This window comes from Equus quagga, unplaced genomic scaffold (assembly GCF_021613505.1).
Source record: "Equus quagga isolate Etosha38 unplaced genomic scaffold, UCLA_HA_Equagga_1.0 98290_RagTag, whole genome shotgun sequence".
Taxonomy (NCBI): Eukaryota; Metazoa; Chordata; class Mammalia; order Perissodactyla; family Equidae; genus Equus; species Equus quagga.
Window position 1 is genome coordinate 57,145 of NW_025804308.1, and position 14,939 is coordinate 72,083.

Genomic DNA, 14,939 nt, shown 5'->3' on the forward strand with positions numbered 1-14,939 from the left:
AATGATTACCACCATCAGACTAATTAACATATTCACCACCTAACATAGTAACTTTTTTTGTGGTAAGAACATTTAAGATTAATTCTCTTAAATTATGCATTTCTTTTAAATCACGTAGGAAATAAAAGGAGTTACAAACCAGAAATACAATATTAGTGGCTTATGGATTTACCTATGTTGTTACTTTTACCCTTGTTTTTTATTTCCCAGAATGGCTTCAAGTGACTATCTCCCATCCTTTCATTTCATCCCGAAGGACTCCTTTAGCATTTCTCATAGAGCAAGTCTACTAACAATGAAATCCCTCAGCTTCTGTTTATCAGTGTCATAATTCCTCTTATTTTTCAAGGATCTTCTTGCCAGATATATAATTTTTGGTGGGCAGTTTTTTCTTTCAGCATTTAAAATATGCCATCCCATTACATTCTGGTCTTCATGGTTTCTGATGAGAAATCAGTTGATAATCTTTTTGAGGATCCCTTGTAGCTGATGCATCACTTCTCTGTTGCTGCTTTCAAGATTCCCTCTTTGTCCTTAGTTTTTGACAACTGGATAATAATGAGTCTCATTGTAGATCTCTTTGTGTTTATCCCTCTTGGATTCACTGAGCTTCTTGAATGTGTAAATTTATGTATTTTACCAAATTTGGGAAGTTTTTGGCTATTATTTCTTCAAATATTTCTGCCCCTTCTTTCTCTCCTCCTCTTCTGGGATTCCTATTATTAGTATGTTGGTACATTTGATGATGTCCCACAGGCCTTTTAAGCTCTTGCTTTTTTCTTTATTCTTCTCACACTGGTCAATTTCAACCCACCTATTTTCAACCTTGATGATTCTTTCTTGTGGCTGCCAAATTGCTTTTGAAATATTCTAGTAAATTTTTCACTTCAGTTATTGTGTTTTTCAGCTCCAGGATTTGTTTGGTTCCTTTTTATAATACTATCTCTTTATATAGATTCTCTTTGTGCTTTAGACATTCTTCTTCTACTTTGCTTTAACTCTTTGTCCATGGTTTCCTTCAGCCCTTTGAGCATATTTAACATAGTTAAAGTCTTTGTCTAGTAAGTCTAATATCTATGTTTTCTCAGGGATGATTCCTTTTAATTTTTCCTGGGAATGGGCCATACTTGCTTCTTTCTCTGCATGCTTTATAATTTTTTTGTTGAAAGCTGGACATTTCATTTATTATAATGTGGTAACTCTGGAAATCAGATTCTTCCTTTTCCTCAGGGTGTGTTTTTGTTGCTTGCTATAGTCCGTAGCTGTTTATGTGTTTAGTGCCTTTTCTAAACTGTGTTTGTAAAGTCTGTGTTCTTTGTCACATGTGAGCTCTGAAGTCTGTTTCTTTAGCTTGTGTTTAGCTAGTGTTTTGACAAAGATTTACTTGAATGCCAGGAGCCAGAGAGAGAGAAAAAAAAAATAAGAAAATCAAAGAAAACCCTCACCCAGTCTTTTCAGATTGTGCTGGGGTGCTCCAGTGCTTAGACAGACCTTGATCTTTATTTCCTGCTTGCACAGAGCCTAGAAATCAGCTGGAGCTGAAAGCTTTAGGGTTGTCTCATGTATTTTCTGAGCATGCATGCTGCCCTGGGCATGTATGCAGCTTTCTAAATTACCCAGTATGCAGGGAAATTTTTAATGCCCTATATTCCTCAAGAAACCCTCTCCCCAGGTTTATCCTCCCAGAATTTAGGTGCTGTATTGTATACCTCAACTGTAATCTTTTGCCCCAGGCAGCTGTGGGTTGCTTTTTGCCTTACAATGTTTTTGAGGAATGCTTGCTTCTTTTCTACCCTGAGTGAGTTCTGAATTAGGCAAAACAAAAACAAGCACCATGCATCAGTCCTTCAGGTAGCCCCAGAGTGATTAGAACCAACACAGTTCTTTGCAAATAAGATGTGCTCTGTTCCTTCTGGAACCAGGGACCAGGGTCCTGCACTGAGAACGTGGTCTGCTGTCTTCAAGACACCAGAAAGTTGGGGATGGAACAGGACAAGGGCAAATAGAAATGTACAAAGCTTTCCTACTGTTTTTAAGCTGACTTTTTCTTGATTCAGTGCTTGCTTGGTTGCTGTTGAGCTTTGACAGTTCCAAAGTTCTGACAAAGTTGATTCTGACAGTTTTTGCTTGATTTTTGCATGTTTTTGTTGGAGTCAGCCCCTTTGAGCTGTCTACTCCACTTTTTGCTCCCAGAGTCAGTTTTTAAAACATAAGAACCAAAACCAAAACAAAAGACAAAATAAAGCCTGGTGCTGATCATTTCTCTCTTTTGCTCATACGGTGGTAGAAGCTGCTAGTGCCTCATCAATATCTACTTCCCATGTTTCCTGGTTAGTGGATGGATCACCTCCACAACCACTTTCTCTTTTTCAGCTAGGGGCACATTTCCCTGACTTGCTTATGTTTAGGTGTAGTCAGATACAAAGTGCTGGCCAATATGGCCTAAACAGAAGTTGGCGTGCACCTTCTGGAAGGGGTCTTTAAAGGGAGGATGTCAGTCTCCATCATTTCCTTTTTGCTGCTGGCTGATAAAACAAGCCTCATGAAATACAAGATGAAAGCTTTTTTTCTGAGGATGGATGGCTAAAAAGATAGACCTTGTCACCAAGAACTCCCATATCTGAGTTGCACTAATTCCAGAGTTTTGTTTTGTCTTTTTACATGAGAGAAAAACAAACTTCTAATTTCTATATGCCTTGGTATTTTGGGGTTTCTATGATTTTTGCTGAATCTAATTCAAATACATTCCTCATTCTACACAGGAGAAAGTCCACACAACTTAGATGGAATGTTGTGGAAATCTTTTGGGTTAGGGGTTATTTCACTCCAGTATATTTTCTAACTTATTATTGGTATATAGGAAAGCATTTTTACTAGTTTCAGAGCATTATCCTCTGATTTTGAGGGAAGGAGGTTCTAGGAAGACAATATTATCTCAAATGATGATAATTTTTTTTCTCATTTCCAATATTAATGAATTTTTCTTATTGTATTAACCAGAACCTTAATTTCTTCTTAGCTGATCCCACCACTCCACAGTGGCAGGATATCAGTAGCCATATTTGTACAACCTGATTTCAAATTTCTTGCTACACTTTCTTAAACCTGGGGTGGACACCTGACCCAAGTAGATTCAATGTGCAACCCTTTGGTTGGAAGTTTAGAGTTGGAACTAGGTCAGTCACATCTCAACCTATCTTCAGGACCTTCTGTATCATCTGCAGTAGGTCTGTGTGAACTCCAACCATAAAATTAAGGGCATCTCTCCTCAGGTGCCCATGTGGACCTCTCATTTCCTGCCCTGGGGCTTTGTTGATACTGAGGCACAAGGTCTGTGAAACTCACAGATGGACCTCATGGATGGAGAGGGCACACACCTCTCCCTCCTGGGCAAACCTTCAAGAGGTGGAGAGCTAGCAGATAAATTCCTCTCTTTTCTTCCTGACACAGTTCACGTGACCTCGTGGGGCAGATCAAAGAGATAGAACAAGCATACTTAGTTTAATGATGCACTCCCACCCAGGCTCTCCTTCCTTGACTCAGTCCTCTTCTCTCTGACTCCTACTACTAGGACTGTGCTCTTATATAAGTGGAAACACATGCATCTTTGCCCCTGGCTGAATTTTCTGAGGAACCCAAGCTAAGATAGGAATCAGTAAAAGTGCTTCACTATATATGGAAGATAAACACATAGATACAGAGAACAGATTGGTAGTTACCAGAGGGGATTGTGATGGGTAGAGGGTGAAAGGGGGTAAAAGGACACATGTGTATGGTGATGGATGGAAACTAGACATTTGGTGGTAAACATGATGCAGTTTACACAGAAGCTGAAATATAATAATGTATACCTGAAATTTATATAATGTTATTGACGAATGTGACCTCAATTAAAAAAGAAAAGAAATGATCATGTGCATTTGAGATCTATGACTATCCATCTTCCAACCACCACAGACACAGTGCTGCAGAGAATCATGTTCTCCCAAGAACAATTGTAAAGTTAATAGCCTTAGAGCACTAGAAACCAGAGATGGAGAGAAAGAGAGAGTTCCTTGAATGTGGAACAAATTTCCATTTCTGGGTTCAAATTCCTACACTCCTGCCTTTGGTTATATGAAGACTTCCTCTTACAATAAATTACCCTTTCTTTTCTTTTTTCTTTTTATTGTGAGGAAGATTGGCCCTGAGCTAACATCTGTGCTAATCTTCCCCTATTTTATGTGGGATGCCACCACAGCATGGCTTGATGAGTGGTGCTATGTCTGTGCTCAGGATCTAAACCTGTGAACCCTGGACTACTAAAGTGTCGTGTGCAAACCCAACCACTATGCCACTGGGCCAGCCTCTATATTACCCTTTCTTAACTTAATGGCAGCTTGGATTGATGTAGTGGCTTTGTAATGTGTCAAGTTGGCTAAGTTGACCTGCATTTACCAGAATCCTCTTTCCTGTATATTCCTGAAGGATCACAAGAGAGATTCTTAAGGGAGACTTTGTTGGGGGGCGGGGGGGGGGGAGTGAAGCAGCAGCTATTTTGTAGCTCACACATGTTGTGTGTCTGACAGTCCACATCATTAACATGAGGCAGTGGCCAGGCTGGCAACTGCGGCCTTCCTCTGGATCCTCTGACTCCTGAATGAGGTCATGTGTTTAGCTTCATGATGAAGGGCCCCAGTTTTGCAGGACAATCACACCACCAAGGTCAGAAGCAACAAGAACTGACATGGGTTTCAACTCATTCTTATGGGGTTCTGGCATGTGCTCATGGCCTCCAGCTTGTTCTTGCTCTCTCTCACTTCACATCCATCTTCCCCTTCCAACCACCTGCCCTGTGAAAAACAAGCTCCAGTATCAGATGCAGACCACATGGAGACTGACAAACTAGCTCCTGCAATTGTGTAAGGCCAAGTCTCTGGAGCAAAATCTCTGTGACAAATCCGCATATGATTATCTATGTATATGTGGATCATGTACATATTAGCGGTTCTGCTTCTTGGATTGAACCTTGGAAGTTGCTTTGAAGAAAGTGAGAAAACGTTATTGGACACCAGAGTAAGACCCTTGTTTTGTACCAGCAGAAAGTTTACCAATGCTATCTGAAGTTACATGGAAAGAAGAAAATATATCTAATGAACTGAGTGATCTAGCAAATGAGATTTTCAAGCAAAGTATTGAAGATGCTGCCTGGTTTCCTTCTTGCTGGTTATAGTAAAATGTGATAGGAGAGTGATAACTTGAGAGAAAGACTCAAACAAAAATGAGGCTGAATTAATGGTTTTCAAAATGTTCAGCCTCTCCATGTGGCAAATGATGCTAAAAATAAAAATGGCTATTGAGTAAAGACGAAATACATGGAACTACCAAGAAAACGTGGTCTAAAGATGAACCTGAGATGTGACTGTAATGTCTTTTCTTAAAACTTCAGAAAGATCAAAAGTTGTGCCTCGGAGTATCCTTCAGTCATACAAAAGGCCCTCACCATAGATTAAGAGTGTGCCTCACAGAGTCTTCCAAACAGTAGGGTCTCTAGTAAGTTTTAGGGGGATGATCCTCTAGAGGAATCCAAGAAAATGGTTTATTTAAAAGAAATTTGTGGGTGTGGCTCTTGTCTAAAAGAGTGAACCTGAAAAGATTCATGCAAGACCCATGGAGTTTTTAATAGTATTATGTCACCAGAAGAACTGCCAGCTTGGACTGAAAGGGACAGAGACTGTATGAATGACAAAGGGCTTTGGACCCCCAAAATTCTATTGCCAGGAGGCACACCAAGAAAACAACTCAACTGAAGACATGCACCTTTTAGGAAACAGGAAGGATGATGAGTGCAGCGCCAAAAGACCAGAGGGAAGAACTAAGAGCTTTGGGAAATTATTCCCAGGCTTTCAGACCTAGTCGAGGAACTTCCACATTTGGTCAGCCAGATTACAGAATTGCCTGAATTCTGTATGTTATGTATGTTATGAATCTGCCTCCCACCCCCTCCCCCTTCTGAACAAGAATGACCCTGACAATTATGTTATGCTTGTCCCATCATTACATGTTAAGTGTGTGTAGGGTAGGTTGCTTGTCTCTGTAGTTTCACCTATGTTCAGAAAAAGGAACCTGAGTGGTGTGCTGTACTTAAGTAACTAGTCCGAGGTGCCCCATGAGCACCTGAGCTTGATTTAGATGATCAGATTCTCAACTCTGAACTGATGCTGCAATGGGATACACCTTTTGGGAGCCTTGGGAGGGGGCACTGCATGTATTTTGAGTAACATGAATGATTGGGAGGCCAGAGGGCAGATTGTGGTAGATAGCCTCTAAGACATTCTCATATCCCCGATTCCTGGTATCCATTCCCTTATGTAAGCCCCTCCCCTTGAGTGTGAGCTGGATTTAGGGATTCACTTCTAATGAATAGACTACAGCAGAAGTAATAGGATGTCATTCCAATAATAGGTTATACGAAGACTGAGGCTTACATCTTGGGCCTCTCTCTCAACACTTGCCCTGAGGGAATCCAGTTGCCATGATGTGAGCAGCCCTGAAGAGAGGCTCACATGGCAAGGAACGGACATCTCTGGCCAATGAGACCTGCCAAGGCTTATGTTAGTGAGTGTGGAGGCACAATCTCTCTGTCAAGCCATGAGGTCACTGCAGCCCTGGCTGACACTTTGATTAAGCCAGGGGCACCCAGTTAAGCCAAAGCCAAATCCCTGACTCACAGAAGCTATGAGATAATAAATGTCGTTTTAAAACACTAAGTTTGGGATCATTTGTTTTGCCACAATAGATAATACAGTTGGCTTCTGTTACTTGCAACGTAATGGGTCATAAAAGACACATTACATGATACCCAAAGCCCTCCACAATTCAGTGCAAATCAGCTTTCCAACTGTCCCACCATGCTTCATGACTCTCCACAAGACCCAGACTGTCCTCAAGCACACTTTTATGTCTCAAAGTCCACTTTGTCCAATATAAGTATGGCAATACCTGCTTTCTTTTGCTTACCATTTGCTTGCAGTATCATCTTCCATCTCTTCACTCTGAGCCTGTTTGTCATTGGAGCTGAGATGTTTCCTGGAGGCAGCATATTGTTGGGTCTTGTTTTTCAATCCATCCAGCCACTCTATGTCTTTTGATTGGAGAATTCAATCCATTTACATTTAGAGTGATTATTGATACATGAGGGCTTAATACTGCCATTTTATCTCTTGTTTCACAGTTGCTCTATATTTCCAATGTTTCTCTTCCTGTGTATTTCTGACTGCCATTTCGGTTGGTGATTTTCTATGATGGTTTTCTCAGTTTTTTCTCTGTTTATCAGTTGTGTCTCTGTTCTGATTTTTTGTTTAGTGGTTACTATGAGGTTTGTATAAAACATCTTGCAAATGAGCTATTCCATTTTGATAGCCTTTTGTCTCCATTATCCTAAGTAAGTTCCATCCCTTTCCTCTTCCCTAAGTTATTGTTGTCACAAATTATTCCATTTTGTGTTGTGATTTTGTGATTAAAATGAAGTGTTTATAGTTATTTTTGATGCTTTCCTTCCCTGTGCCTTTGTTTGCTAACTTGTTCTAATAGAGAGCTGCCATTTCCTGATTTTGTCTATTTACCTTTGTTCAACGTTTTGTAAACCTTTTCCTTTTTGTTTCAGGAGTCTGGGCATTCTTGTTCATTTCTTGTAGGGTGGGTCTTGTGGCGATGAACTCCCTCAGCTTTTGTTTATCAGGGAAAGTTTTTATTTCTCCATGATATCTGAAGGATATTTTTGCTGGATAGAGTATTCTTGGCTGAAAGTTTTCGAAATTCAGTATTTTGAATATATTATTCCACTCTCTCCTAGTCTTTAAAGTCTCTGCTGAGAAGTCTGCTGAAAGCCTGAGAGGGATTCCTTTGTAGATTACTCTCTTCTGCCTTGCTGCCCTTAATATTTTTTCTTTGTCATTGACTTTTGCCAGTTTTACTAAAATAGGTCTTGGAGAAGGTCTTTCACATTGATGTAATTAGGAGTTCTATTGGCTTCACTTACTTGTAATTCCAGTTCCTTCTCCAGGTTTGGGAAGTTCTCAGCTACTATTTGTTTAAACAAGCTGTCTGCTCCTTTATCCCTCTGGAATATCTATATCTATCTCCCTTTTGAATACTTATAATCCTTATGTTGCATTTCCTAATTAAGTTGGACATTTCTTGGAGAATTTCTTCATTTTTTTTAGTCTTACTTCTCTCTCCTCCTCCACCTGAAGCATTTCTATATTTCTGTCCTCTAAATTACTAATTCTGTACTCCATAATCAACTCTTCTTTTTAAGGTTTCTAGACTTTTTTTTTCCTCTCTCACTCATTGTGTCCTTCATTTCCCACACTTTTGTTTGGTGTTTTTTAGAGTTTCAATCTCTTTAGTGAAGAATTCCTTCTGCTCATTAATTTTATTTGTGAGTTCACTGAACTGTCTTTGTGAGTTTTCTTGTAACTTGTTGAGTTTCTTTATGATAACTAGTTTGAGTTCTCTATCATTTAGATTATAAATTCCTGTGACTTCAGGATTTGTTCCTGGAAACTTGTCATTTTCCTTCTCTTCTGGAGTGTTAATGTATTTCTTTATGACGTCTGAGGAAGCAGACCTTGCTGGTGCATAGTATGTCACCTATTCCACCTACCACCACTCAGGGTGGCGGGAGCTGTGATTTCTGAACCTGCTGCATCTGCTGGAAGTTGTGCCCACCCACTGGAAGTTTTGCCAATAGGGCTTGTCTGCATTTGCTTGCCGCTGGTACTTGGTGGGTCATATATGCAGGTGCTGGCACTCTGGTGTGAATCTGCTGCCCTGGCCCATAGGCCCAGCTGCTGTGCCAGGTGGGAAGCAATGGGAGGGGAACTTTCTTTCACATTTTTGAGCCCACTCTGCACTCACTGGCGGCCTGCCTGGGTTGCTGGGCTTGGTGGTGTGCCCATGCAGTGGCTGAGATGCTTTGGTGTGGAGTTCCTGTGGGCTGAGATGCAACTCTCAAAGTGAAAGTGGTCACATGGAGGACTCCTTTTCCTCTGCCTCCTCTTAGAGTTGTGTGCCAGCTCAGCTGCTGTGTGTGGACCCACAACCTAGACTGCTGTTGCTGGGGTGGGAGAGGAGATCTGCTCACCTCCTCTCACTGCTTGCCTGGCATCCAGCACCCCCACATTTAGACGTATGGCTGTGAGGACCTCTCAAACATCCTATTGTGCTGTGTGGGTATCCTCTGTTGATTAATGAATGTCCTTTGGTTGTATCTTAGTGGGGAGAGACTATGGGGACAACTCACTCTGTCATGATGCTGACACTGTAGTATAATATTGCTTTCTTTTATTTCCCTAGGAATGCAAATCTGTCCTTGTGATATTGTGATTTATAACAAGAAATACATATTTCTTCTTCTCCATTTATGGCTCAGAGCTCCTAAAACCTTTGAGATTTACTGTGATGAGAGCAATAAATATGCCTTTATGTTAATCAGGTGACTTTTGGAAAGTCCCTAGGTAACCTAAGGATGGGGATTGGTCACCAGAAGAACTAAACATGTGATTACAGGGTGGTCCAACCCCCCACCTCTGGGCAGGGGAGAGGGGTTGGAGATTAAGTTCAATCACCATTACCCAGTGATTTAATCAACATGTCTATGTAACGAAGCCTCCATAAAAACCTAAAAGACAGGGTTCAGAGAATTTTTGAGTTTGTGAACACATGGAGGTGCTGGGTGGGTGGCACACCAAGAGAGGGCATGGAAACTCTGGGCCCTTTCCCCATACCCTGCCCTATACATCTCTTCCTTCTGGATGTTCCACAGCTATATCCTTAATAAATTGGTAGTCTAGTAAGTAAAATATTTCTCTGAGCTCTGTGAGCTGCTCTAGCAAGTTAATCAAACCCAAGGAAGGGGTTATTGGAACCTCTGATTTATAGCCTGTCAATCAGAAGCACAAGTGACAACCTGGACTTGCAATTGGTGTTTGAAGTGGGAGGGGGACAGTCTTGTGGGACTGAGCCCTTAACCTGTGGGATGTGACACTATCTGCAGGTAGTGTCAGAATTGAGGTGAATTGTAGGACACCCAGTTAGTGTTGAAGAATTGCTTGGTGTGGGGGAAAAATACGCACATGGGAATTAGACTGTCAGAATATGAATCCTGTATTTGGTGACTGGAAGGAATTCCTGATTCCTCCTAGATTTGAACTGAATTGCAGCTGGGCCTCAGCTTTAATTGTATTGAATTCATCTGTGACTCTCACTCTCTATACTCCAATATCACTACCTTTTTAATCTTGTATTTGAACTAGGGGGGGTTCACCTTTGGATTTAGCTTTGATAGGGCTCCAGAATCCAATCACAGTGCGAATGCACAGGACTGCACTCCCAGTTTTGTACCTACTGCCACCTTCTCAGGAAAACTTGGGCAGGACTAGGGGGAAAAGTTCTTGGGACAAGTGATTTTGCATTTTCAGTTTTCACATTCCAATCCATCCTACAAGACCATATTACTTGTCAGAGGCTCAACTGTAATCAACTGATTTCTTCTCATCTCTGTATATTCTCTCCATCTATGGCAACCAAGTCCAACTGCCAACCCATGCCTTCACCACTCAACCCTCTGAGTATGGAAGTTGCACAGCTCTTCACTCTCTTAGGAAGGGCTTGTGTCTCTCTGGAATTAAGTTCAAGTTTCTGTATAGATTGTCTGTCCAAATCCCATAGAAAAGTACACATTTTATTTTGCCTTGTTTTTTCTTGTAAACTAGTGAAGGTCTTTAGTGTCCTTTACATCCTAAGCCAAAGTGAAAGTATGGCATTTTCTGATAGAGATTTTAGATGCAGTCTCAAATAAATCTCTGATAAAAGTGAATAAGCATGGGTAAATTATATCTCAGTATTTGAAAAAGGCTGGAACTCTAGGAACCTTAACTAAATTCTCAGCCTACTTGCAATTAAGTGTGTGAGAAAGTTAACCCTCTGCTACCTTTCTTCCTCCCTCTCATGGGCTGGAAGGACAGGGTGCCACCACCCAGCTTTGACTGTGCAAACAAGGGCAACGGCAGAATAACAAACTAGAAGGGAACTGCATCCTGAACAACCTCATGGTGCAGAGCCACTCATCCACCCTGAGCCACCCTCTGACCTCTGCACTATTATGGGAGTTATATTGTATTTTTTTTTTTATTTTTTGGTGAGGAAGACTGGTCCTGAGCTAACATTTGTTGCCAATCTTCCTCGTTTTGCTTGAGGAACATTGTCCCTGAGCTAACATCTGTGCCAAACTTCGTCTATTTTGTATGTGGGATGCCACCACAGCATGGCTTAATGAGCAGTGCGTAGGTCTGCACCAGGGATCCGAACCTGTAGACCCTGGGTGGGCAAAGTGGAGTGAACGAACTTAATCACTATGCCACTGGGCCAGCCGCTCTAAGTATCACTCCATTTTCTTCATGGAAATGAGTTTTGGTCTTTGTTACAGAAGCTGAGCCTATGCTCTAACTCAATGGTCTTCAAACACTTTGTCTCCTAAATAAAAATTTTAGAAATTTGTATCCCATCAGACAGTTTAAACTTGACATCTATTTGTTCTTTATATCCTAAAACTTTGCAAAGGACACAATTTCTGCTCTACTGGTTTATCACACAAATGCTTTAAATATGTCTTCATTAAATTCTCAAAGCTACACGTTACTTAGGCAATTTATGGTAAATGTCCCCATGTTTAATGTAATTGACAAAACCAGTTCTCATTGTCAAATCAATTAGCCAAGTCAGATTACTTCCTATCAGAAAATGTCTTTGTTTTTTAATTTTATAGATGTTAGCCCAGGCCAACCATATCACTACTGAATCCTAATTCTAGGATTAATATAGAAATTCCTTCAAACTTTTAATGCCCATATAACATGCAGAGAGTCTTCATGTATCCCAAGGGTATATAAACTCCACTTGGAAGGCCACTGCCCTGAGTAGCACACTCTGTCTTAGCCCTATCTGTGGCACCAGCTTCGTGTCCCAGGACTCCTCCTGGATTCCCCTCTCTCAATCCCATTTGATCCATCAGCATGACACAACCCCACCTACCTCTCTAACCTTGTCTCCTAACATGCCCTTTGTTCTCAATGCTCCAGCCACACTGGTCTTGCTGCTTTGTCCTAGACAAGTCAAGCTCGTTCCTTCCACTTCCCCTTCCTGGCATGCCTTCTCCCAAACTTTTACATGACTGCCATGACATGACTTTCAAATGTTACCTACTCAAGGAGGCTTTTCTGGATCAGTTCATCTAGAAGATAACTGCCAAGTTGGTTTTACACTTTACATCAGGATAAATTCTCGATGGAACAAATATTTAAATGTAAAAAATGAAAACTTAAAATTCCTAAAGGAAATAATGGGAGGTTAAAAAAAAAAATCTTGGAGTGGGGAGGACCTTTCTTTAGAATTTTTTTTACGGGATGTTGTATGGGATAATTTCAAAGTTCTCATCTAGTTCTTAAAATTTTTATGATAATATGTGGAGTGAAAAAAAAACTTATATAAACAAAGTTACAGCACAAAGGTGCCTAGTCACATGGCTTATTTATTGCTACCATATTTGGGAGGCTTGTTTCTGGAGTAATTAATTTACTTTAAATGGGAACTTGTTTTGGTTATTGGCAGGCTAGATTTTTTGAACAGACTTTTCAATGAAAACTAAACGTGCTGGTTAAAATGTTTTAGGAATCTTAAAATCTTAAGGACAGCTGACAAACTAGTAAGGAATTATCATTCCACAACTAAAATAAAGCAAGAACTTGATAGAAGCAAAGAGGTGGAGTGGAAGCAACTTTTATCCTGAAGATACTTGCCAATCCAGGTGAAACTAAGCCTGGAGCAACAGACCCATATACTTGGGTGTCTAGATTTAAATTAACTATCAAGTTAAACTATTAAAGTATTATGTCTTCATAATAACAAAATTTAAAGTGAGCAAAATATGAAAGACTAACTTTATTTATATTACATGTTGAGTTCTGTTGATGGGCAAGTAATGCTGGGGTAATAAAATAAACAATTGATAACTTCAAATCTTCAGGTCATTCATTTTTTGCCTTGATTTCAGCAAATCATTTATGTTAATATTTTTCATATAATTGCATTTTATTAACAGTGGTCTGAGTGCATACTTTGTATGATTTCTATTTTTAAAAACTTGTTAAGGTGTGTTTTATGGCCAAAAATGTGGCCTATCTTGGTGAATGTTCTGTAAGCTTGAGGTGTATTCTGTTGAAGGAATTTATAAATGTCAATTTGATCTAGTTCATGTTTAGTTCGACCATGTCCTTCCTGAGTTTCCATCTCTTTGCTTACATTACCATCTGTTCTTTCATGGTGTCTACCTTTTCCACTAGAGCTCTTAGCATATTAATCATAGTTGTTTTATATTCCCTATCTGATAATTTCAACATCTCTGCCAAAACTGAGTCTGGTTGATGCTTTCTCTGTCTCTTCAAATTGTTTTTTTGTATGCTACGTAATTTTTTGTTAAAAATTGGACATGATGCACTGGGTAAAAGGAACTGAGGCAAATAGGCCTTTAGTGCGATGCTTTAGATTTATCTGGGTAGTAGTTAGACTGCTTAGCATTTGCTAAAGCTGCAAGTGTGAGAGGCTAAAATCTCATCTGGTGTCCTGGTTTTAGTCTCCTGTTGTCACTGGGTTTCCCTAGAGACTTTTTAAATAGGGTTCTAGCTTGCAGTTCTTTCACAAGTATTCCTGTTGTTATACAGGAGCCCTATTGATGTTGTGAGGTGAGGGGGGAGGGAAAGCATTTCACAGTCCAATGATTAGGTCTCAGTCTTTTAGTGAGCCTGTGCCCCAGTCTTGACCTTCACAAGTCCTTCTGCTATCTCCCCCCTCCACACACACACACACTTAGGTAAAACAGGAAGGCTAGAAGGACCTGGAGTTGGGCATTTCCCTTTCCCTGGGTTGGTTTGGCCCTTGACTCAGGCCTTGCTAAGAACAGAACTCTCAGGGCATATTGCAAAATGAATACTTTCCCCTTCCTCCTGCCAGAATCACAAGAAGATTTTCCTCTAATCTTCACTGTGAGAACCTGGTAGTGTTCCTAAAACTCACAAAAGTTTGTCCTACCTCCCAAGACTGGGTTCCTTGGAGATTTTAACTGTCAATCTTGTCCACAATGAGCCTCTGGCAATTTGTCAATTGTGGTTTAAGTCTCCTTAGCTTGGTACTGGCTCCTGCAGAGTTTTTGCTTCTGCTATGGTGGAATGTGATTCTCTGTTCTGCTCCTCTCTCCAATTTTGGAGGCAGCAGTTTGCCCTGGGACCTCAATTCTCTAATGGATCTAAGAAGAGTTGTTATTTTCAGTTTGCTCAGCTTTTTTCTTACTTTGAGAATGGGAGTGATGACTTCCAAGCTCCTTACATGCCCAACTGGAAAGCCGTAAGATGTTTTTAAAGTCCAAACAGAACCATAAGAAAAATTAAGTGGAACAGATCCAATCTATTCCACACCTAAGAAAAGGCAATTTAATGCACACCATAGCATTAACTTTTCCACATAAACTAGTTAAGGAACAGCTCTTAGTTATATTTAGTGTAAAAGTAAGTCCTTGCATTTAGAAGATTCAAAAATCACTTGTGTGTAGTTGACATGATGTGCTACTCAGATCCCTCTTCAAGGAGTTGCTGCCCAACTCCTGAGTACTGCCAGTGGACAGCCTTCAGCTCTACCTGCTTCTGGACTGGCCTCAGCTACAGAGGTCATGCTCTTCCCAAGGACCCACAACCAACGACTGATCAAGGTGGGGTATGGAAGCCCATCATCTCAGCCCAGTGCAGGACAACCTGATGAGCTGATTCCACTGACCTGTACTGTAGGCCAGCTTTTCTCTCTGGCCAGTCAGGCTCCCTTTCCCTTCTTTTTACTGGGCACTCTGCACG